At 38.1% G+C, this 23,831-nt stretch overlaps 1 protein-coding gene across 8 annotated transcripts in view; it reads right to left on the minus strand.

Moving 5' to 3' along the window:
- Lcor (ligand dependent nuclear receptor corepressor) overlaps positions 1-23,831 on the minus strand; it is a 114,391-nt gene that overhangs the window by 76,377 nt on the left and 14,183 nt on the right. The window lies entirely within an intron of this gene.

Here is a 23,831-nt window from a genome sequence, read left to right on the forward strand (position 1 = left end):
ATGCTATGTTATAGTATCAAAAGCAATCTACATACTCAATGTAATCCCCATCAAAATTCCTGTAACATTCTTCACAGAATGAGGAGGAAAAGGTCTAAAAAGTCCCAAGGAAGTGAAAAAAGCCACATATAACCAAAGCAATCCTAATCAGGAAAAACACTATTGGAGATATTACAATACCCAACCTCGAATGACAAAGGCAACATTGTATTGGCACAAAAGCAGACACATAGATCTGGAACAGAATAGAGGACCCAGAAATAAAATCACCTGCTTTTTTGACAAAAAGGTCAAGATATATACATGTGTTTTTTTTTAAAGCATTTTAATTTACAGCCTCAAATTCTGAAACTTTTAGGAAATACTTCAAAATAAGCTTAGAGAACTTTCTGTATAAGACTCAAGTAATGTTGCACAAAATACTAACCTCAAGATTTGACAAGTGGAATTATTAAAACTAAGACAGTTTTGCACAACATAGGAAACTACCAACAAAATGAAAGATTCTACCATTTCAGAGACTTAATATCTACAATACAGAATGCTGCAAAAATAAACACACGTATACACATAAACAAACGAAACTGCCAATCACTAAATAGGAAAATGAACTGGTCATTCTCTGCAAATTAAAACAATGAGATTCCATCTCACTCCAGTGAGAATAGTAAAAAATAAAAATAAAAAATAAAACGTACAAAAGAACAAAAATGAAAAAAATATTGACTATGTTGACGGAGGGAGAGAGGGAGGAGGAAGGGAGGGAGGAGGAGGGAAGGAGAGGGAGGGAGGGAGGAAGGAACCATATTCACTGCTGATGGGAGAATAAACCAGTATAACAGATATGGAAATCGCTACAGAGGGTTCTCAACCAACAAAACATATAACCACTACTGCGTGACTTAGCCATATCACTCCCAGACATACACCCAAAGGAGTCTACATCCCAGAGATGCTCACATGTCCCTGTTTACTGTGGTTCTATTCACAATAATGAGAAAATGGTATCAGTGTAGATATCCATCCACTGATAAATGACATATAAAAACGTGGAACATGAAAATTTATTTACTTGGAAAGAAAGATCAAACTGTGAAACTTGCAGGATGGATCTGCAAATTAAGTGAGGTAGCCCAGATTCAGAAAGTCAAATAATACATGTTTTTTCTCATACATGGATTCTAGAGGGGGAGGGGGGAGTATAGTTTATAAATCTAGAGAAGGGACAAGAAGAGCAGAATAGGTCACAGTGAGGAAGAAAAGAGGTCAAGAGGTCACATATACCATAAAAAGCAGAATGGGGACAACTAGGGGTGGGGAGATATAAGACAGGTAGATAGAGAAGAACAATGGGAGAGGACCAACAAAACAAATTATTAGGAAAATGCCACAATGAAGCCTATTACTTTGTATGTTAATTTTAAAAATTTAAAAATAGTGCTAGGGAGATGGTTCAGGGGCTTAGAGCACTGACTACTCTTCCAGAGGACCTAGTTCTGATTCCCAGAATCCACATAACAAACATCTGTAACTTGAATACCAAAGGATCCAACACTTTGTTTTTGCCTTTGCAGACACCAGGCAATAAGTAGTGCCTTGGCATATATGCAGACAAAATAAAATTCCCACACATATAAACTTTTTTCAAAAATTAAAAATACCTATCAAATATTTTTAAATTAATAAAAGAAATTTACATATTAAAAATAAACTATAGGGGCAGGATGTTGGTGGTGTACGTCTTTAATCCCAGCACTCGGGAGGCAGAAGCAGGCGGATCTCTGTGAGTTCGAGGCCAGCCTGGTCTCCAGAATGAGTGCCAGGAGAGGCTCCAAAGCTACACAGAGAAACCCTGTCTCGAAAAACCAAAAAAATAAACAAATAAATAAATAAATAAAAATAAACTATAGGGGCTGGAGAGTTGGCTCTGCTGTTAAGACCATATTCTTGCAGAAGACTCTGGTTCCCAGCACCCACATAGTGAGTGGCTCACAACCACCTGTAACTCCAGTTTTAGAGAATCCATCCCTTTTCTAACCTCCCCAGACACCAGGCACACATGTGGTACACATACATACATCCAGGCAAAATGTCCATACACATAAAATAAATATAAATATTTAAAAAATAAAATATATGCCTTGCCATTAAAATATTTAAAACTTGGTGGCCAGATGACCCAACAGGTAAAGAGGCTTGTCACTAAGAATGGTAACCTGTGTACGTACGTATGTGTACACACACACACACACACCCCCTGTCTTTAAAAGTATATACTTAAAACTACAGTCAAGGTTTCAACAACTATCATGCATATAGACCTCTTACACCAACCTCATTTCTAATAGTCCACTGTATACCATCACCAATGGGCCGTGACCCCTTGGGTTGCTGAATAGTTCTTTCACAGGGGTCCCATATCAGATATTACACTACAATTCATAACAGCAAAATTACAGTCACAAAGTAGCATCAAAAATAATTTTATGGTTGGGGGTCACCACAGCATGAGGAAGTGTATTTATTAAAGGGTTGCATCATTAGGAAGGTTGAGAGCTATTGTCTTAATACCTCAAAAAGTTCTACCCCTTTCCCTTATCTCCACTACTGACTCTTCCTTTATTCCTTGCTATGAAAATGAAGTAAGTCACAGCTAGTGGTGGTGGCACTCACCTTTAATCCAGCACTCAAAGAAGCAGAGACAGGCTGGCTTCCATAAACTCCAGGCCAGCCTGATCTACAGAGTTCCAGGACAGCCAGAGTTACAGAGAGAAACCCAGTCCCAGAAGAAAATAGAAAAAAAAAAAAAAAGAGGGGGGGGGAGAAAATCTCATTCACCATGACTACATTTTTTTTTTTTAAGCCAGCAAGTCATTGAGAATTCCATTCATCCCATTCAAAAGCCCCTTCAAATCCACTTTCTCAAGATGGTTCCAAAGGTAAAAAAGCACTTGCTACTCAAGCTTGATGGCCGGCATGCAGTCCTGTAAGCCCACAATGGAAGGAAATAAAAGTTATTCTGTGACCTCCACATGTGCACCACTGGAAGTTTACACATATACATCATTCAAATAATATTAATAAATAAAAAGTTCAAATTCATTTTCTCTTGCTCATCCCTGACTTTTGGCTACTACTATTCCTTAACAACAATGCTGTCCATGATAGTGTCTTTCTGCATTTGATCTAATGCAGTGGTTCTCAACCTTCCTAATGCTTCGGCCTTTAATGTAGTTCCTCATGTTGCGGTAACTCCAACCATAAAATTATTTTGTTGCTACTTCATAAGTGTAATTTTGCTACTGTTTTGAATTGTAATGTAAGTATCAGATATGCAGGATATCTGATATGTGACTACTGGCACTTCAGTATCCAACAGTCTTCAGAGGAATTTTTGAAACAGATAAAGAAAACTGAAACAAAGACAGCAAAAGCACATGTCCTTTTTAGCCTACCTATGTCAACATCTTGGTTTTTGGTTTTTGTAGCGGTTGGTTAGTGGTTTTGTAAGACAGGATCTCACTATGTGGCCCTGGTTGGCCTGCCTCTGCTTCCAGAATGCTAGAATTAAAAGGTGTGTGCCACCACATCTAGTTCACCATCTTACTGGTCTCCAATCAGTGTGATTAAGCTTCATTCTTTCTAGACTTTGATGACTTTCCACTGGCAATACTGGAGACTTCAAATTTCTGGGTGACATCCAAGATCCTGCGTCTAATCCCAGTAGTGTACTTTTTTAGACCTGACCCTACCACCATTTTCAGTCAAGATGAACTACAGTCTGTACTGATTGACACGTAAATGCCAGTACTTCTATACCTTTTGAAACATGCCATATTCTTTGACTGTAAAATTTTGTTCAATCTTCAACCTAGTTAATTACCACATTCTCATCTTACAGGGCCCAGGACAAAGTGTGAAACATCCTCATCAGTGCTGAATTTGTACTATATATAACAAATGTCTTAGGGTTTCTATTGTTGTGTTAAACACCACAACCAAAAGCAACTTGGGGAAGAAAGAGGCTCATTTCACATACACTTCCAAATCACAGTTCTTCACTGAAGGACGTCAAGGGAGGAAATCGAGGAAGGAACCTGGAGGCAGAAACTGAAGCAAAAGCCACTAGAAACGAGTCTTGCTTTTCACGGTTTACCCAGATCACTGTCTTAATACCAACTGCCTAGAGATGGCACTGCCCATAATGAGCTGGGCCCTCCACATCAACATTAACCAAGAAAATGCCCTGCAGGTTTGCCCTTTCCCACAGGCCAATGTGTTCGGAGCATTTCCTCAACTGAGGTTCCCTTTTCCCAAATGGCTCTAGCTATGTTAAGTAAAACTAGCAAACACACTCGGCCTTAGCCCCATCTTCCTTGAACTCCTGTGATGAGAGTGAAGAGGAGGAAGAAGTCAAAGTGCAGGCTGATGCTCTAGAGAGAAAGATGAGGCAGAAGCCCCAGTAAACGAGCTTGTCTACCCACGAAGGCAGAGGGGCAGAAGTAGGGGATGCTGAAGGCCAGGACGCTGTACAAACTGTTGGACTGTGTGCTACTGTCAGTGTTAAATTTCAATGGACCTGGAACATCACCATCTCTTGCAGAGATCACTTGAGAGTCTTGACTGCCCTCGCTACAACCAAAACAGTTCTGCTGGCCCTCTGCCCTGAACCTATGGCATTCCGGACTCATTTTATTTTCACTTGGCAAGTGTAACTCGTATACAATAAAACATCTTTTTCGATGTCTCAAAAAAAAATAGCAAGCACAATAACTACACTTTAAACTTAATTATTTGGCATTTAAATCACTGAGTTACAAAAAAAGATAATGAAACTTACATTTCAGAATCAACCTGGCTCACTGAACTACACACCATTCTCAATAACGAAACCATTCAACAAATAAATGTAGACACTGAATGAATGCAAATATATTCATCCTAATACCTATATCCTTTATATTAATTTTCAGTGGCTTAAGAACTTTTACAATAAGAATTCCATTTTGTGCCAGGTGGTGGAGGAGCAAACTTTAATTCCAGCACTTGGGAGGCAGAGGCAAATGGATCTCTGCAAATTCTGGGCCAGCCTGGTCTCCAGAGTGAGTTGCATTTTGTGTGTCTAGCATAAAGACTTGAAGGGACAGTATCAGAACAGAAAGGGTAACTGATAACTGCTAGAGAGGTGACTTTCTATCCCAGGTCAACCTAGTTTCCCCACATCTATAGACCAAAGCCAGAAATGAAAAGGGCTTTTTGTGAAAACTCAGAGAACTTGTGTTTCATACAAATTACTATTATACGTTTTATACAATGCTGTGATCACAATCAACCTAAAAACAAAGTAGGAAAACCAAAGCCCAATAAAAAGTGTTACTAATAAATTCAAGAGAAAAGGACGATACTTAGCAGCTGGAACATTTCCAAAATTTTTTGTATGCTTAACATATAGAGCCATGAATGAGATTCCCTATGTATTAAGTGACCAAAATACCAAAAATATTCAATAGCTAGGAAATACTAATTCAGGTCTTCACAAAGACCTACATTTAGAATGTAGGTCTTCAAGAGCAGTCGAGCCATTTGTTCTGTTATATATGTTACATCTGTCTTCAGTAATTATGTTTCAGTAAAAAAGCCATTTAAATGCAAATCTGAAATTGATTAAGGGTGAGTCAATTACAACAGTTGACAATCTGTGGGTCTCAATCCCTTAGAGGACCTCAGTCATTTAAGGTCAAGAAAGCCATATGAATGCCATCCTCCTCTGCTCCGTGTGTGTGTGTGTGTGTGTGTGTGTGTGTGTGTGTGTGTGTGTGTGTGTGTGTGTGTGTGTGTGTGTGTGTGTGTGTGTGTGTGTGTGTGTGTGAGAGAGGGGGGGAGGGGAGTAATTTTTTTAAAGATATCAAAAGTATAAATTACAACACAACAGGTAAGCACAAGATTAAAAAGGAGTCCTCATGCTTCATTTTAGTGAAAATGGGAATGTTTATGATTGAAAGCAGAGATAAAATTAAACACAATATTGGAAGAAGATTTAATTTCTAGTCCTAATAAGGCTGGTAGGAGCTTTAAACTGTTAGGGGTTCATTTAATTTTAGTATGACTCTATGGTATTTCAAAACTATTCATACACTCTGCTCCATATTATCTGTAAGATACTTAATACAAATATATTGTTAAATTAAATAGTTTAAATATTTGTAAATTATTTAAGATAGAATCTGTAGAATCTGAAAGTATTTAACAAAGAAGGCAGAGAGTTTGTATTTTGTATTTCTCCTTTGTCTCCTGTAATTTAAAAGACAGTGAAATAAAACAGTAATTATACATCTGCATGATAGAGAAATATTGTATAATGGGGGGGTTAGAACTACATAGGATAAAAGCATCTTACAAAGTGTTATTAATTCAAAATATAGCTACAAATTAAGTTAATTATAATGCTCAAGAAAAACACTAAGAAAGCATCTAAAAATGTACAGGAGATAAAAGAAAGGGTAAGAGCACTTGCTTAGACAGAGAGAGGGAAGGGAGGGCGGGAGGGAGGGAGGGAAGGGAGTGTTCCTCGTCTCCCAGTATCACCTTCCCCCAGCCCCACCCCAAAAAAACTCAAAATAGTAACCAGAAATTATGTATATAACACAAAAGAAAATATTCAGGAAGGGCTTAAACAAAACTGAAATAAACCATACAGAAAGAAAATGACAAAAAAGGCATATATTGGCAGAATGGGTTTGTTTTGTAACAGGGTTTCTCTGTGTAGCCCTGGCTAGCCTCGAACTCAAGAGATTCACCTGCCTCTGCCTCCCAAGTACTGGGAGTAAACGCATATGGTACTACCTAAAATTATGATGTAACCAAATACTGTCAATAAAAGGACTTTGATGTGGGATGTCCTTCTGCATGCTGCAAATATGTGTTGTTTTTATTGGTTGATGAATAAAGCTGTTGTGGCCAAAGGACAGACAAAATAGAGCCAGGTGGAAAATTCAAACAGAGATACAGAGAAAGAAGGCAGAGTCAGAAAGATACCATGGAGCCACAGGAGAGGCAAGATGTGAGGTACCAAGCAACTAGCATTGTGGTAAAATACAGAATATTATAAATGGGTTAATTTATAGGTAGAACTAGGCAGTAAGAAGCCTGAGCCATTGACCAAACAATTATAATTAATATTAAGCCTCTGAGTGGTTATTTGGGAACTGATGGGCAGGGGAAAAACCTCCAACTACAGGACTTGGCTTTTGAGCCAAGCACAGGTGTTGAAGTATTATTTAAATAAAATTTAAAAACTAATGATTTTTTTTTAAATCATAAACAGCAACCAAAAAGAGAAATGAACTGGCTGTATTTTAAGATTCCTTTTTCTGCAAGGGATTCATTCCAACATTTTCAACAGATTCTTGAAACTATGAACAGTACTGATTCCTTCATGTCATACTTTTTCCTATATACAAGCTTTATCACTAAATTTTGCTTATTAAGTAGACACTACAAGAAATTACTAACTAAATCAGGACAATTACAATAAATTACTATATATAAAGTTATACAAACAATTCTAGTCCAAGCCTCTTTCTGAATCTGTGCAACTATCCTTTACTTGCATTCAATGTTTTTTGTTGTTGTTGTTGTTGTTTTTTTGGGGTGCCACTTGTTCAGAGTGGCCAAAATCTTTGTGACACTGATTTTTAATATTCATTTCTTCTACCAACAAATTTAATACTTTTCTATACCAACCAAGCATCTTTTCTATACCAACCAAGCATTTGTATCAGGTACTAAGGCTGCAACTTGAAGTTTGAGGTTAAGAGAGCAAATCTAGCACTGATGTCCTTTACATTTCACAAACAGATTTGTTTCTACTACAGATCTTAGGAAACTGGACACTTTTTTAAAGCTACATTTACACTTAAAGGAAGCACTCTAATGGCTTCTGCTTGCCAGTATTGCTGCATTTGAGCTTTGGGGTCATTACTAAGTAAAATAAGGGTTAACTGAACACAACCACCACAATACCATGACGGTTCATTTAGTAATTCAGGGACTAATAAGCAAGTGGTATATACCAGTGTGGGCAGGCTAGACCAAGGTGAGATGTCATAAGACTAAATGACACTACTCAGAATAATATACACCATTTAAAATTTAATTTCTAGAACTTTCCATTCGATATTTTTCAACTATGGTTTACTGCAGCAAGTAAAAAGAAATAGACACTGTTGAGATCTGAATGCTTGTGCGCGCGCGCACACTCACACACCTTTATGCTTAAATCCTACTCAACAAGGTCACAGGATTAAGAAACATGCATTTGGAAAGTGACCGGTCATAATGGCGGAGCCTCATAAATAAAGAGGCCCAAGAGAGATCCCATACTTGTTTTCCTACATGAAGACACAGCAGAAAGGTAGCCATCCACAAATCCAAAAGTAGCCCCACAAAACATCTAGTACACTTTTACCTTTTCTAGATTTCTCAGATTTTCTTTATATTAGAATTCTCAGCCTCCAGAACCCTGAAAAATTAATTAATTAAGACAGTCCATGATACTTTTGCAGACTAATAAAGTAGATTGGCTCCAGGAGTAAGGTGCTGTAATAATACTCTAAAAACGTGGATATAGACTATAGGAATTTTGAGATACATACTTGCTTTAAAAAGTACATTTTACCAAAACCAAACTGCTATAAGTGATGCTAATAAAGAATCAGAGAGCTGGAGCTGGAGAGGTGGCCCAGTTGCAAGCACAGGCTGCTCTTCCAAAGAACCTGGTTTGATTCCTAGCACCCACACACAATATGGTGACTCACAAACATCTATGACTTCAGTCCCATTGGCTCCAACACCCTCTTGGCCTCCTCAGGCACACAGGTGGTACACAAACATACATGTAGGCAAAATATCTACACACATAAAAATAAAGGGATGGGGACTGAGAAAAGCCACAATCTCTTTAGAGATAGCTAAGCTATCGGGAACTAAATTTTGCTAGAAATAAGATAGTAAAGACCCTCAGAGGAAAATGTTACTGAATGATAAGGGGATATCCATCCTGTCATAGAATAATAAAGAGCTTGACTGAACAGTGTGTATGTCTCAGTAGCTTAAGAAAGACAGAATATGAATGATGAAACTGGGTATTTAGTGAAAGAAAGGTCTAAAGGAGAAAGCTGCTTCCTCCTGACTTCTTGAACTGAAATGAGAAATGATTCAAAGATAGAACTGTTTAATTCATCAAAAAGGAAACAAAATTTAAAAGATCACGAGAACTTCTGTGTACATATATTTTAAAGAATGAGAAAACATTCAGCACAGAGTACCAAGGCTGTTATCGAATGACTAATAAAAAAATGACCCCAATGTTTAAACTCTGTCGATGAAGGCAATTCAGAAAGCATAAAGACTGTCTGCTCTTCCTATCAGAGGATAAATAAGAATGCAAAAGCCTCTTCAAGCACCAAGCTACTATAATGCCCTGAACAAGACAAATGCCCAGCAAATCCACACTCTGGGACCTCAGATTGGCAGAGATTTAACATAATTTGAGCCTTGGGGAGCCATGGCCACATATTTCAGGTCATCATAAAAATAAGAATGCCCAAGGCTGAGGGGGACAAGTCTACCATTCTAGTGGGTCCAGAAAGTATACCTACCCAGATCTGGCAAGAGCATCCAGATAAATGTTTTTGTTCTATTTTTGTACTTATTTCATCTTTCCTTATTTCCTCCCATTTTGGATGGAGTGTCTATATCATGACTATCTCACCAGTGTATCTGAAAAACATTAGATATGCTATCTCAGGTTCAAAGCCAGAAAGTAATTATCTCAGGATAGAGTATAATTTAGTCTTACTCCTACCTGATTTACATAATATTTGGATAGAGACTCTGGACTCTGGATATTGAACTTTTAGCTGATATTAAATGAGGTACCAGAGCTTATTGGGAGAAATAAATGTATTCTTAGAAAGAACTGGGCTAGGCCAGAGTATAATGTTTTCTTATTTATCTATTTATTTATTTGTTTCTTTCTTTCTTTTAGGGTTGGGGGGGCCGGACAATACAAGTGTTGTGCACCAGAAGATGGTGTTAGATACCCTAGAACTGGAGTTACAGGTGGTTGTGAACCAGCATGTGAGTACTAGGAATTGAACCCAGATCCTCTCCAAAAGCAATCAATGTGTTTAACCACTGAGCAATAAAACAGATTTCTCTGTGTAGGCTTGGCTGTTCTAGAACTTATTTTGTAGACCAGGCTGGCCTTGAACTCATATGCACCTGCCTCTGCCTCCTGATTGCTGGGAGCCACCAGAGCCAGCAAGAATGACTACTTTTTTTAAAAAAAGATTTACGTATTTTTTTTTATGTATATGAGTGCTCTATCTGCATGTGAAACTTTATGCCAGAAGAAGGTATCAGATCCCACTATAGATGGTTGTGAGACACCACGTGGTTGCTGGAAATTGAACTCAGGACCTCTGGAAGAGCAAGCAGCACTCTTCACAGCTAAGTCATCTCTCTAACCCCCTAGAATGACTACTTTTAACACACTGGCAAGGATATAGAAAAAAATGTGACACTCTACATTGTTGGTAGGAATGATGGCAGATGCTCTTGAAAACAATCTGATACCCAGGAATGGTGGAGCACACTTTTAATCTAAACACTGTGAAGCAGAGGCAGATGGACCTCTATGAGATTGAGGCCAGCCTGATCTACACAATGAGTTCCAGGACAGCCAGAGCCAGAGACCTTGTCTTTAAAATAAACAAACAAATAAATGAGCAAGCAAGCAAATGAATGACCTGGTAGTCAGTAAAAATGTTAAACTTAGGAAGCAGGCAAGAAATCTGAAAATCAAAGCCAGGCTGTGAGTTACAAAATAGCTGGGGCTATGTAGAGAGACACTATCTTTAAAAATAAAGATATAAATAAATAACCTGGAGGTTCCCAGAAAAGTTAAACTTAGGAAACAGTCAAGAAAGCTAAGAATCAAAGCTGAGCTAGAAGCCCTCTCCAATGAATACCAAGTTAGTCTGCTAAATAAAGCTGTTCAGGAGAGAGCAGAGATGGCTAAGGAGATGTCACTCTTCATATACAAAATCAGCAGTACGAAAAAGGCCATGGTTCAATGCAGTTCAATGGACTACTAAGAAAGGAATCACAACCCACTATTCCCCACACCCCAGAATCCCACAAACACTAAAGCTGTAGAAACCAATGGCTTTTGCTATCCACTCTACCGCACAGTATCATGTACAACCTCCTAGGAATAGAAGGTTTTATGAACCCCACCTTTCATCTCTACACAGTTGTGCCAACAACTCACTCCAGAAGTATTCTTTTGATTTCTGATATGCTAGTATCTATTTCTACTCTTGCATTTATGTCTGATGATGGTTGTGCTTCTGTTTCTATACTGCTCAGTTAGATGTTTCTGTTTCTCAAGCCCACTTGACTACAAGGCAATCTTTGCTAGAGTCTGTAGCCTTTATCTCACATACATTTCCTTCTTTAAAACCTGGATTCTAACTGTAACAACTTTCCTCTCCTAACTATTTTACACACCTCACTTTTCTGTTATTTTTTGAAGATCTAATACTTAATCTTTACTCATCCTTCAACCCTACTCTATTTCCCTCCCACTCCTCATGGGTTTGTTTTGTTTTTGTTTTTTTGTTTTTGTTTTTCAAGACAGGATTTCTCTGTATTACTTTGGAGCCTGTCCTGGAACTCTCTCTGTAGACCAGACTGGCCTCAAACTCACAGAGATCCGCCTGCCTCTGCCTCCCAAGAGCTGGGATTAAAGGCGTGCACCACCAACACCCGGCTGAAGTCCTCATCTTATTAAATCATTCCTTACAATTCTTGATTATCTTCTACTAGTTACTGAAGTCAAAGAGGCCAAATGCTACTAGATATAAAGTCACAGATTAACTCCAACACAACAGTAATAGGTGACTTCAAAACTTCAGTCTCATCCATTCATGTCATCACAACAAAAAAGAAACCAAAAAAATCCTGAATTAGCTGACATATGAAATGGAGTTCAGACTCTTCAGAACATAATACCCAAACACTGCAGAATAGGTATTTCTTAGCAGTTCATGGAAACCAGATCATATTTTAGAGTACAAAGCAGGTATTAACAAATACAGGAAAACAGAAATAAGTCCTATATTCTACTTGATCACAACAGAATAAAACAACGAATCAACAGCAAGAGGCAAAATACGCACATACAATGAATACTGAACAATGAATCAGTCTGAAGAAATCAAGAAGGAAATAAAAACATTCCAAGAATCAAACAAAAATGAAAACACAACACACCAAAAACTACAGGATACAATGAAAGCAGTCCTACATCTATAGACAAAAACAAAGTTGGCTCTTTCTTCTATTTTTAAATTTAAATTTATTTCATATCTATGAGTGTTTTGCCTCATATATGTGCATGTGCCATGTATGTGCCTGGTGCCCAGGAAGTCAGAAGACATTGGCTCCCCTAGGTGGAGTAACATTTGGTTGTAAGTCGCCATAATGGGGAGCCAAACCCAGGTCCTCTGCACTAAGCCATCTCTCTAGCCACCTAAAAGTTGGTTTTTTTGTTTTTTGTTTTGTTTGGTTTTGTTTTTCCGAGACAGGGTTTCTCTGTGTGGCTTTGGAGGCTGTCCTAGAACTAGCTCTTGTAGACCAGGCTGGTCTTGAACGCACAGAGATCGACCTGCCTCTGTCTCCAGAGTGCTGGGATTAAAGGCTTGTGCCACCAACGCCCGGCTTAAAAATGTTGGTTCTTAATAACAATAAACATGTTAGATAAACTCAAAGCCAAACTAACCAAAAGAAAGAAAAGGACTAACCAAAAGAAAGAAAAGGAAGACCCAAATTTATAAAAAGGGAACTATTATAACAATGAAATTCAAAAAAATCATTACATGTATATATGGCTACGTGAATATATGTAAACCACACGTGTGCAAAGAGGCCACAAAATGCATCAGATCCCAAGGAAATGGAGTTACTGGTAGCTGTGGGCTTCTGATGCGGGTGCTGAGAACCAGATTTAGGTTCTCTATACAAGAAGTAAGCACTCTTAGCCACTAAACCCAATTTGATTTTTGAAAAGATGCCAAAAAAGTACAAATTGGGGAAAAATATAAAAAGGCATAATCTTCAACAAATGGTGCTGGTGAAACTACATGTAGAAGACTGAAAGTAGATCTTTCTCACTTTCACAAAAATCAACTACAGATGTAAGGGATCTTAACATGAGAGCTGGCACTGCTAGAAGAGAGGGAAGGGAATACACAGACATAAAGCCAGGCACGATTGTGCACACCTTTAGTCCCAGTACTTGGAGAGGCAGGTGCAAGTGGATTTCTGTGAGTTCAAGGCCAGTCTGGTGTACACAGTAAGTTCCAGGTCAGCTAAAGCTACACAGTGAGACCCTGTCTCAAAATAAAAACAATAAAATAAAAAGATAACAACTGCTCAGGAAATAAAGCCCATAACCAATAAATGGACCTCAAAAAAAAAAAAATCAAAAGGTTCTGTTCAACTAAGGAAACAGTCAATAAAGTGAAGAAGTAGCCATCAGAATGGGAGAAAATCTTTGTCAGCTATACATCTGACAAAGGATTAGTATCTAGAATATAAAAGAAACTCAAGAAAACTAAACACCAAGAAAACAAACAATCCAATCAAAAATTGAGCTATGGACCAGAACAGAGAGTTCTTAAAAGAAGAAATGCAAATAAATAATAAATATTAAGTGTTTGACATGATTAGCCATCAGGGAAGTACAAAGTAAAACTACTTTGAGATTCTATTTCACCCTAGTTAGAACTGCCATTATTAACAAATGATGGACAGTGGTGGCACATGCCTTTAATCCCAGCACTCAGGAGGCAGAGGAAGGCAGACTTCCGTGAATTTGAGGTCAGCCTGACCTACAGAGCAAGTTCCAGGACAGCCAGGGCTATACAAAGAAGCCTTGTCTTAAAAAACCAAAATAAAAAAGCAAACAAACAAACAAACAAACATACCATCTCTACAGCTTTTTATTAGCATTTGTAGTTTACTATTGATTTTTAGATTATGAAAATAAAATTTTCTGTTGCTTTTGTCTTTTTTTTGGGGGGGGGGGGTTGTCTTTTTACAATAGCCCAGGCTGTTCTCAAACTCAATGATCCTACTGTTTTCACCTCCCCGGGGTTCCAAGAGTTCAGGTGTATGCCACCATACTAAGCTCAAGCACCAATTTTTAAAGCTACTAACATGGCCTGTTATCCAGCTAACTATCTCAGCAATGGAGGAGAGGCTACCCTTAAATTATGAGATTGATGACTGACTTATATGCCTTCATCCAGCAGCTGGTGGAAGTAGAGGCAGACACCCATAACCAATCACCGTTCTGAACTGGGACCCAGATGCAGAGAAGGACCAGTGAAGAGCACAGAGGTCCAGACCACGCTGGTGAAACACACAGAAACAGCTGGCCTGAAAATCCAGGAACTCTTGCTCCCCAGTCTGATAGCTGGAATACCACCATGGGACTGATCCAGACCCAAGGAACATGGGTTTCTGTGAGGAAACCTCAGAAATCTATGGGACCTCCTGTAGAAGCCCAGTATTTATCCCTAGCATAGGTGTGGACTTTGGGAGCCCAGTCCATATAGAGGAATACTCCCTGAGCCAAGACACACGGGGGTGGGCCTAGGCCCTACCCCAAAGGAAACGAAAGACTCTGATGACACCCTATGGAAGGCCTCACCATCCAGGGGGAGCAGAAAAGATATGTGATAGATAAGGTTTTAGTTGGGGGGGGGTCGGGTAGGGGAGGACGGGTGGGAGAAGGGAAATGGGATTGTCATGTAAAACAATTCTATTTCCAATTCAAATAAAAAAGTTGGAAAAAATAAAAACCTAAATGCAAAAAAAAAGAAACAAAAACAAACAAAAAAAAAAACATGTCTGTTATTAGTAACTTCTGTGTGTAGATGACTTGGAATAAGCCTTGGGTCCTTGCCAGACATCCCACTATTTTTTTTTTTTTTTTTACTACAATGAAATCACAGGGAATGAAAAACAAGGAAAGAAAATGCATCGGGAGCACAGTCGGGCATGAGTTGTGCTTAGATGGGAGAAAAGGAACGCATCACTGCATAATGGTTTATGACTTGATTTCTAAAACCAAAACAATGTGGCTTTGATTCTGAGCTCTGTTTTTTTTCAACATGTAGGGCCCTTGGGTAAGTTCTATGCTTCATGTGAGACAGATATGATGGTAATAATGTACTTATTTCATAAGGTTTTAATGAGGACTGAATCAACTATTTGAACATTTAGGCAGAATGACAGAGTGGATGTTATATACATCTACTGTAATTGAAAAAAAATCAAAACAAAAACTTCCCACAAACAAATCAGGAACGATCTTGAGTGACAGAGAGAAATTTGCTTGGTTGCAAACAATGTGAGACTGGCAGTGAAGCGACGCCTCATTCACGCCAACTTTGTTATCCCCTTGCTTCTTAAATATAGTAAAATAAACTCAGTGAACACCTATATGGCCTCCTTTAAACTCTAAACTTCTTAGTAAATGACAACTTTGAACTTCCAATTGCTTAAACCTAAAGCTTTATAAAGTCTTCTCATTCTCTGTTATTTTATCCACCAACCCTCAACCTACCCAGTACATTCACAGTCTTAGCACTTTCCCTCTTTCTCCTACTACATGAACAGAGCAACCTTCACCTCCCAAACCTGGTGAAACACAATGAAGAACTCACCATGGATCTGTGGACCATTCCCAATCCCCAGATGCTTGCCCTATTTTTCAAAATGTCAGCTAGTTAGTTTACTGAACTCAAGCAGATCCTGTCACACTACTCTCCAATTAAAAAAAAACTTCAATGCTGACAACTTCCGCTCAAGGTAAAAAGTTTCAGTCCTCACAACAGCCTACATACCTCAAGTTAAAATCTGAAGTCACCAAACATTTGCTCTAACACTCAAATATTTTGGATTTGGGAGCTCTTCACATTAGGAACACAGAACACATACCCACACACACCAAACTTTTTAAAGATTATTTTATTTTATGTGGAAGTGTTTTTCCTGCACGTATGTACATATACCACGTGCGCACATTCGTGTGCTGCCCAAAGAGGTCAGAAGATACAGAACCACCATGTAGGTGCTGGAAATTGAACCTGGATCCTCTACAAGAGTAACAAGCTCTTTTAAAAGCTGAGCCAACTCTCAGCTCCCAAAACACCAATACAAGCAGCATATCCCTAGTAAACATTCCTGTCTTTCCAAGTGTGGTGGTGTATATCTTTAATCCCAGAACTTGGGAGGCAGAGGCACGTGGGTCTCTGTGAGTTCAAGTGGATTTCTGTGCCTTTGAGGCCAGCCTGGTCTACATAGTGAGTCTCAGGCCAGTCATAGTGAGAGACCCTGTCTCAATACACACCTCCTCCAAATATTCCTAGTTTGATTGTCATGCTTTCCATTTGGGTAAAGACTCACATCTAGTAATTATTTTAACATAAGTCTTCCAGAGTTAGGCAATGCCTTATATCTTCTTTTCCACAGCAAGAAAGGCTGGGAGGTAGAGACAGGTGGATCTCTGTGAGTTTGATTGAGGCCAGCCTGGTATTCAAAGAGAGTTCCAGGACAGCCTCCAAACCTACAGAGAAACCCTGTCTTAAAAAGAAAAAAGAAAAAGAAAGAAAAAAAAAGGCTGAAAGCTTATGAAACCCCCACCAGCAAACAAAAACAAAAACAGCAATTATGAGGACAGTTTTAGTGGCTCTACTGTGCTAGTCTTTGCTTTCCCTGCCTTTAGCCCCAAAAGAGGTTTTAGCCATTGGCAACTACAAAAATATCAGGACAACTTATTTAGCACTGAGTATACTCAAGTCAATTTTACAAAAGTGTAAGAATTAAAACTAAAATAACTTTCAAATTCAGTAAGTCAGGGTGACATAATGAAAAGAAACATCCGAATGTTAATGTCATCTTCTAAGTACAAGTAGTCACTGTCTGAAAATAAAAGTTGGATTGGGATATGGCTTAGTAGTGTGTACCAAGCTTAACTCCCAGTATGTCAAAATAAGTAAATACATAAATACTTTCAAAAAGTAAAATGTACAGGTTAGTTGTGTGTGGTACAGCACACCAGGAACCCCAGCATTAAGGAGGCTGGGTCAAAAAGAACACTAGTTTGAAGCCAGCCTAGGATACACAATAAGTGTCTAAAATAAAATGAAAAAGAAAAAAAAAAAAAAGTCACAGGCCAGAGAGGGACTTCTTAGAGGTTAGGGGCACTTGCTGCTTCCCAGCACCCTCATGGAAGCTCAAAGCCATCTGTAACTCCAGATCTATGGGACCCAATGTCCTCTTCTGACCTCACAGGCACAGGCATGGTGAACCCACATACATGCAGGCTGTGGTGGCTTGAATAAGAATGGCTTCCATAGGCTCAGGTATTTGAACACATAGTCACCAGTTCGTGGAACTATTTGGGAAGGATCAGGAAATATGGCCTCATTTATTTGTGTGTGTGTGTGTGTGTGTGTGTGTGTGTGAGAGAGAGAGAGAGAGAGAGAGAGAGAGAGAGAGATCAAGCACCTGCCTACATGTCTCAAGATGCTATCTTAGATCTTTCTTCCTTCAGAAATACTGCTGTTGATGGCAAGGGAGAAGCTACCAGTGCATCTGCTACTTCCAGGTTACATCCTTCAAAGCTCAACAAAAACAACTGACTTAGAAACTTCTTAGTCCTTAAAATATTTTGAAAACTGACAACCTTTTTAAATGTTTTGATTTATTAAGTATGGGATGAAATTGACAACTGAGAAAGATAAAACTGTAACTCTCTCTTCATATTATATACTCCCAGGAAGTAATATGTCCTCTGCAAACTATGGCGGCTTCATCCATGCACTTGCCTTAGGACAGCTGCAGGAGCTTCTGAGCTTGGTTCCAATCTGTTTATTTTTATGTAAGTCAATATTAGAAAACAAAAGGGTCGCCTAATTTATATCTTTTCCAAGGAGACTGTTATAATAGGCTCTAAAGAAAACCAAACTATCATTGACTAATTAGTGTGCTATCAGCTGCAATGCTTTGTCTTCCAACCCAGGATTTTTTTCAATAATTCACAGTACTTTTGTTTTTTGTTTGTTTGGTCTCTTTTTAAGGCAAGGTATCACATGTAGCTCTTCAAGCTAGCCTTGAAATCTAAACCCTGCTTTAGTCTTACCCACTGCTGATATTAGCTCTATGACACCAGGTTTGGTTCCACAGTACTTCCAATATGAGAGTAGACTGTGACAAGCTACTATTAAAAACCTGTTATGAATTTCTAGCCAGGTTTTCCAGTGCTCTAATTCTTAAAAGTCATAGGTACCTTAGCTCTAAATAGAATGGGGGCCAGAGAGATGGCTGAGCAATTAAGACTACTTGCTGTTCTCATAGGACCCCAAGTTTGGTTTCTAGAACCTATATAGTGGCTCATAACCATCCATAACCCTGGTTCTAGAGGATACAACACCTTCCTTTGATTTCCTTATGCACCCAGGCACTTATGTGGTGCACATAGACACATGCAGGCAAAATACACATTTAAAAAAAAAAATTAATGACTACAGAAAAGCTAGGGGGGAGAACAACAACAACAAAATAGTATTGTTTTAGTGGAATGATTTACTGTGGTGATACTTTGTTCATGATCTAACAAATAAAGCTTGCCTGAAGATCAGAACACAAAGCTAGCCACACTAGTTACCCATAGAGGTCAGGCAGTAGTGGTATACATCTTTAATCCCAGAACTCAGGAGACAGAGGCAGATGGATCTCTGTTAGTTCAAGGCTACTCTGAACTACACAAAGATGATCCCAGCACTTGGAGTGACACACCTTTCATTCTAGCACTAAGGAGGTGGAGACTGGAAGGAATATAGTTGGGCAAAGAGAGGAATATAAGACAGGAGGAGACAGAAGCTCAGGGCAGTCTGAGCAGCAGTCAGTCTGAAGCAGTTTGAGGATGCTGTCTGAGGAGCAGTGCAGTGTGAAGACAGGATTGCCCCTTTGGTCTGAGGTGGAAAGGTAAGAGCTAGTGACTGGCTGCTTTGCTTCTCTATCTTTCAGCTCCTGCCCCCCTCCCCCAATATCTGACTCCGAGCTTTTATTATTAATACTGATTAGAATTTGTGCTACTATTTACCTTAAGGGAAAAAAAACTGGAATAGGCTTAATATATGAAGACAAAATCATTTCAAATAGCACTTAGTTGAGATCTGAATAGTCCGTAAGATCTGACTTTTCTTTATTTGCAATGGGTTTACTGCATGCCAGTGTTTTGTCATTGAGGTAATTTTATTAGTTATAAATGTTTTCTTTTAACTGTTCCTACTTCTGATACAAAGTCAGAAATCGATCTGTAGACCAGGTTAGCCTCCAACTAACAGAGATTTGCCTGTCTCTGCCTACAGAATGCTGGGATTAAAGGTGTATGCTGCCACTGCCTAGCTAAAACTTAACATTTAGGAATTCAGGCACTGAGGTCAAAAAAGTCAGACCTTGCCTGGATTTAAGTAAGAGCCCCACCAATCATTAACAGAGACTTAATAAGTTTCCAGTCTTCAATGAAGCTTATAGTTTAATGTCATCTGAAATTCTACTTAAGAAGGATTGAGACACTGATTTCTATTCATTCAAAACTATCTATGGAACAAGTACTTACTGAACACTCACGACATGCCAGACTTATTTTAAGTAAAATAATAATGCTAAACAAGGCAAATAAAAGTCCCTATCATCAAAAGACTTAATGTGATGCAAATATACAATCATACAGTTATAAATACATAAACAAAAACTGTGAGGCTTGAGTGTAGCTAAATTAGAATGTGAATGTGTCAAACCCTAAATTCAGTCTCTACCATCAAAACAAAATGAAACAAAACCTATGAAAATGTTAAATGCAAACTATATTTCTAGGGGAATTTAATACAAAGGACCTCTGTATTACCTAAAACTACAATCCATTATATTAAAAATTTTAATAACTTTTGGCTATCCCTTTAAGCCCAGTACTCAGTAGACAGAGACAGGTGGGTCTCTTGAGTTTTGAGGCCAGCCTTGTCTACACGGCTAAATTCTAGATTAGCCAGGGTTACACAGTGAAGCTATCTATTCCTCCTCATTGAATTAATACACAGATTAAACAGTCGACTAAAATTCTAATGTGCTACTTTGGTGACAAAGATGATTGTTCAATTTATATGTGATACATATTATCTTTAGGCAAATCTTACACGGCAACAATGCTACAACATTTAAGATTCCAGTTTATAGAAGGATCAATTAAGAAAAAAAGATTAACCAACTAGTTAAAAAAAAAAAAAAAAAAAAAAAAAAAAAAAAAAAAAAAAAAAAAAAAACGGGGCTGGAAAGATGGCTCAGAGGTTAAGAGCACTGACTGCTCTTCCAGAGGTCCTGAGTTCAATTCCCACCAACCACACGGTGGCTCACAACCATCCATTATGAGATCTGGTGCCCTCTTCTGGCCAGCAGGCATACATGTAGGCAGAACACTGTATACATAATAAATAAATAAATCTTTTTAAAAAAAAAAACCTTCAGAGTGGGAACATGAAACAGTCATTGGTCATGAGAAATTTAAAATACAACTTTAACTCCAAAATATGTTTCAAAATGATTAGTATGTTCAAATTAGAAAAAGTGCTAAGTGAGAATGTAAGGTAGAAACAACCTATTCAGAACAGGTTGGCAGTTTCATATAAAATTACACATACGTATCTCTTCCCTTTGACCCAGCAATTTCACTTCTTGCTATTTACCCAAGATTAAGTTTAAAAATAAAGTCCATAAAAAAGACTTACACAGAAATATTTAAAGCAGTCTTATTTACAACAGCATCAAACAACCCAACAATTTGCCAGCAACACACTGGGTAAACTGACATCATAAATATATAATGTAACACTAGTCAAAATTTAAAAAGGAACTAAGTGAGGTGAGGGTGGCTCTTGTTTGTAATCCCAGCACTTTGAAGGTGAAGCATGAAGAACTGACAAGAATTTGAGACCAATCTGATCTTCACTGTGAACTCAAGGCCTGCAAATCCTATTGGATGAAATCTTTCACAAAGCAAAAGCCCAGAACAGGTGAATTTACACAAAGTAAAATTAGTAATTTATAGCTTGTTGAGGGGGATACAAGAGGAAGTAATAAAAGGATGAGGAATAGGAATGACTATCCTAAAATGTGTCTATGGCAATAGTTGCACAACTCAATCATTAAACTAGATTAATTATGTATCATGTGAATTATAGTTCAAATAAATGTAAAGTGAATGAACTACTAATTAATACAACACATACAAACATTATGTTTAGCCTTTAATCCCGGCACTCTGGAGACAAAAATTAGGCAGATGTCTGATTCCAAGGCCTGCCTGGTCTATAAAGCAAGTTCTAGAACAACCAGAGCTACACAGAGAAAGTGTCCTGAAACAAAACCATTATATTTAAATAAAACAGACCTTAAAAAGACCAAAAATCACATGCTGTCTCATCAGTATTATAGAAAAAAGAAAAAAAAAAAAAAACGAATTCGGGCTAGATTAGTTTTTATTGACAGGAGCCAACCACAGAATTGGATGGAAAAGGATACTATCCAACTTTCAAAGAGGTTGGAAATGGTTTGTTATCTTGTTTTGGGTGAAGGTCATGGAAGTATATATAACTTTCTTAATTGTACATTTTAATTATATCTCAATGAAAGAAAAATAATTACTATTTTATCTTAGAAAAATGAAGGTAAAAATAACAAGAATGTCTACTAAAGATACTTGTACAGTTGTGAATTTATGGGACTATTCAGTACAGCTGTCTTCTCTTCCCACAGCATTTTAACACTACACTCACTCATCCAACACTCTGCCCTCATTAAGTCTCCCCATGTATCAGACTCTCCAGTTTTTAAAAAAGGCAAAAATTTCTTCAGGAGCTGGAGAAATGTGTCAAAGGTTAGAGCACCAGTTACTCTTCCAAAGGACTCGGGTTTAATCCCCAGTTTCCAGAAGGTGGCTCAAAAACTTTTATAACTGCAGTTCCAGGAAATCCAATACCCTCTTCTGGCTTTCTTGGGCACTAAACATATAAATGGTACACAAACATACACGTAGGCATAAAATAAAAACAAAAACTCCCTTATAAATCAATATGCCTTTAGTTGTCAGAAAACATTTTTGGATTAGTATCTATGAGTCACTGTGTAGCTACTTCCTTATCAACGTGGATCTCAAAATACAGGACTGACCTCTGTGTTATTAGTTTCCACAAACACTTAACTCTTCTTTGTGCCGGTACTTCCTTAACTAAGCACATTTATTACTAATCCCTGTTGTATATTTTTACTATGAGCTTCCCCTGTAGTTTCTAGGTATCAGACATAAAAGAATTAATTAACAAATAACGTTCAAGTCAGAGAAAGGAAAAACAAGAATGCCCAAAAGAAAGCACCCAGTTTACCAGACCACACTAAATAAAAAGTAAAACCATCTAACAAAATCAGCTTGCACTACCCTAATTAAGTAAGCCTCCAGACATAATCTGAACAATTTATTCAATTGTTTTATGGATACAGCCTTGCTTTGTAATCCTTGAACTCTTGATCTTCCTGCCTTAGCCTCACTTACTGCCATTACAGGTATGGCTGTGCCGGCATGGTGGTTTAAATGCTAATCTTACTTTCTTAAAACTCTTATAGCTCAAAAACATAACCTAGGTGCTCACGCTCCAACAACCAACCATGTTTCAGGCTTCCCACGATAGCATCAAAGCAGCCCAGTTTTCAGAATCAATCTATCCCCCACTGTAGGAGGGACAGTATCTTATTTCTTTTTTTTCTTTTTTTCTTTTTTCCTTTTCATGTTCTTTTAGACAGGATCCCACTATGTAGTTTTGACTGGTCTGGGGAGTTGGGTGATGATGGACAGACAATAGCCATGGGCGACAGAAACAGGCTTTTTACCACATGCTTCAGAGTTTCAGGTTTGGAACTGAAAAGATATTACTAAAATTTAAAAAGTACCATGTCAAACATGTACAAATAACAAAAGCTTTACCAAATTCATTATTACTAATTTAAGACAGAATTAATTATCCCTTTAATGAATTTGGAAAAAGAATTGGGGGGGGGGCAGGCATAGAAGTAAGGAAGGGAGGACTAGGGTCTCACTATATAGCCCTGGCTGGCCTTGAAACTCTCAAGAGATCCGCCTGCTTCTGCTGGGATTAAAGACTTGCATCACCAAGCCCAGAAGGGGGGGGGGGGGATATGTTTGCTACTTATACCCAAACTCTAATTTTTCAAAAATGCCTTAAGTTCCTTAAAAGTGAGTCTGTATACCACAACGTTTTAAAGTATTATCTACAGAAAATACACACTTTAAAGCTGGCATGGTACAGGAAGAATACAAGTTTGTGGCTAGCTTGAAGTACATAGCAAAACACTGTCATCAAGAAACAAACATATTAGAAACTTGGATATTCACAAGGTGCACCAGTTGGGTCAGCCTTAAAGCTATTACCCTGTACAGAAAATGAGTTTAAATGTAGAAATATTATTTTAAGCTGCCCTCAGTTTTTTGTTCATTCTCACCAAAATATTAATGACCACCTCAACAGATGCCAAAATACATTTTTTTTTTTTTTTTTGGTTTGTCAAGACAGGGTTTCTCTGTGTAGCTTTGGAGCCTATCCTGGCACTCGCTCTGGAGACCA

Source organism: Cricetulus griseus, chromosome 3, assembly GCF_003668045.3.
Source record: "Cricetulus griseus strain 17A/GY chromosome 3, alternate assembly CriGri-PICRH-1.0, whole genome shotgun sequence".
Taxonomy (NCBI): domain Eukaryota; kingdom Metazoa; phylum Chordata; class Mammalia; order Rodentia; family Cricetidae; genus Cricetulus; species Cricetulus griseus.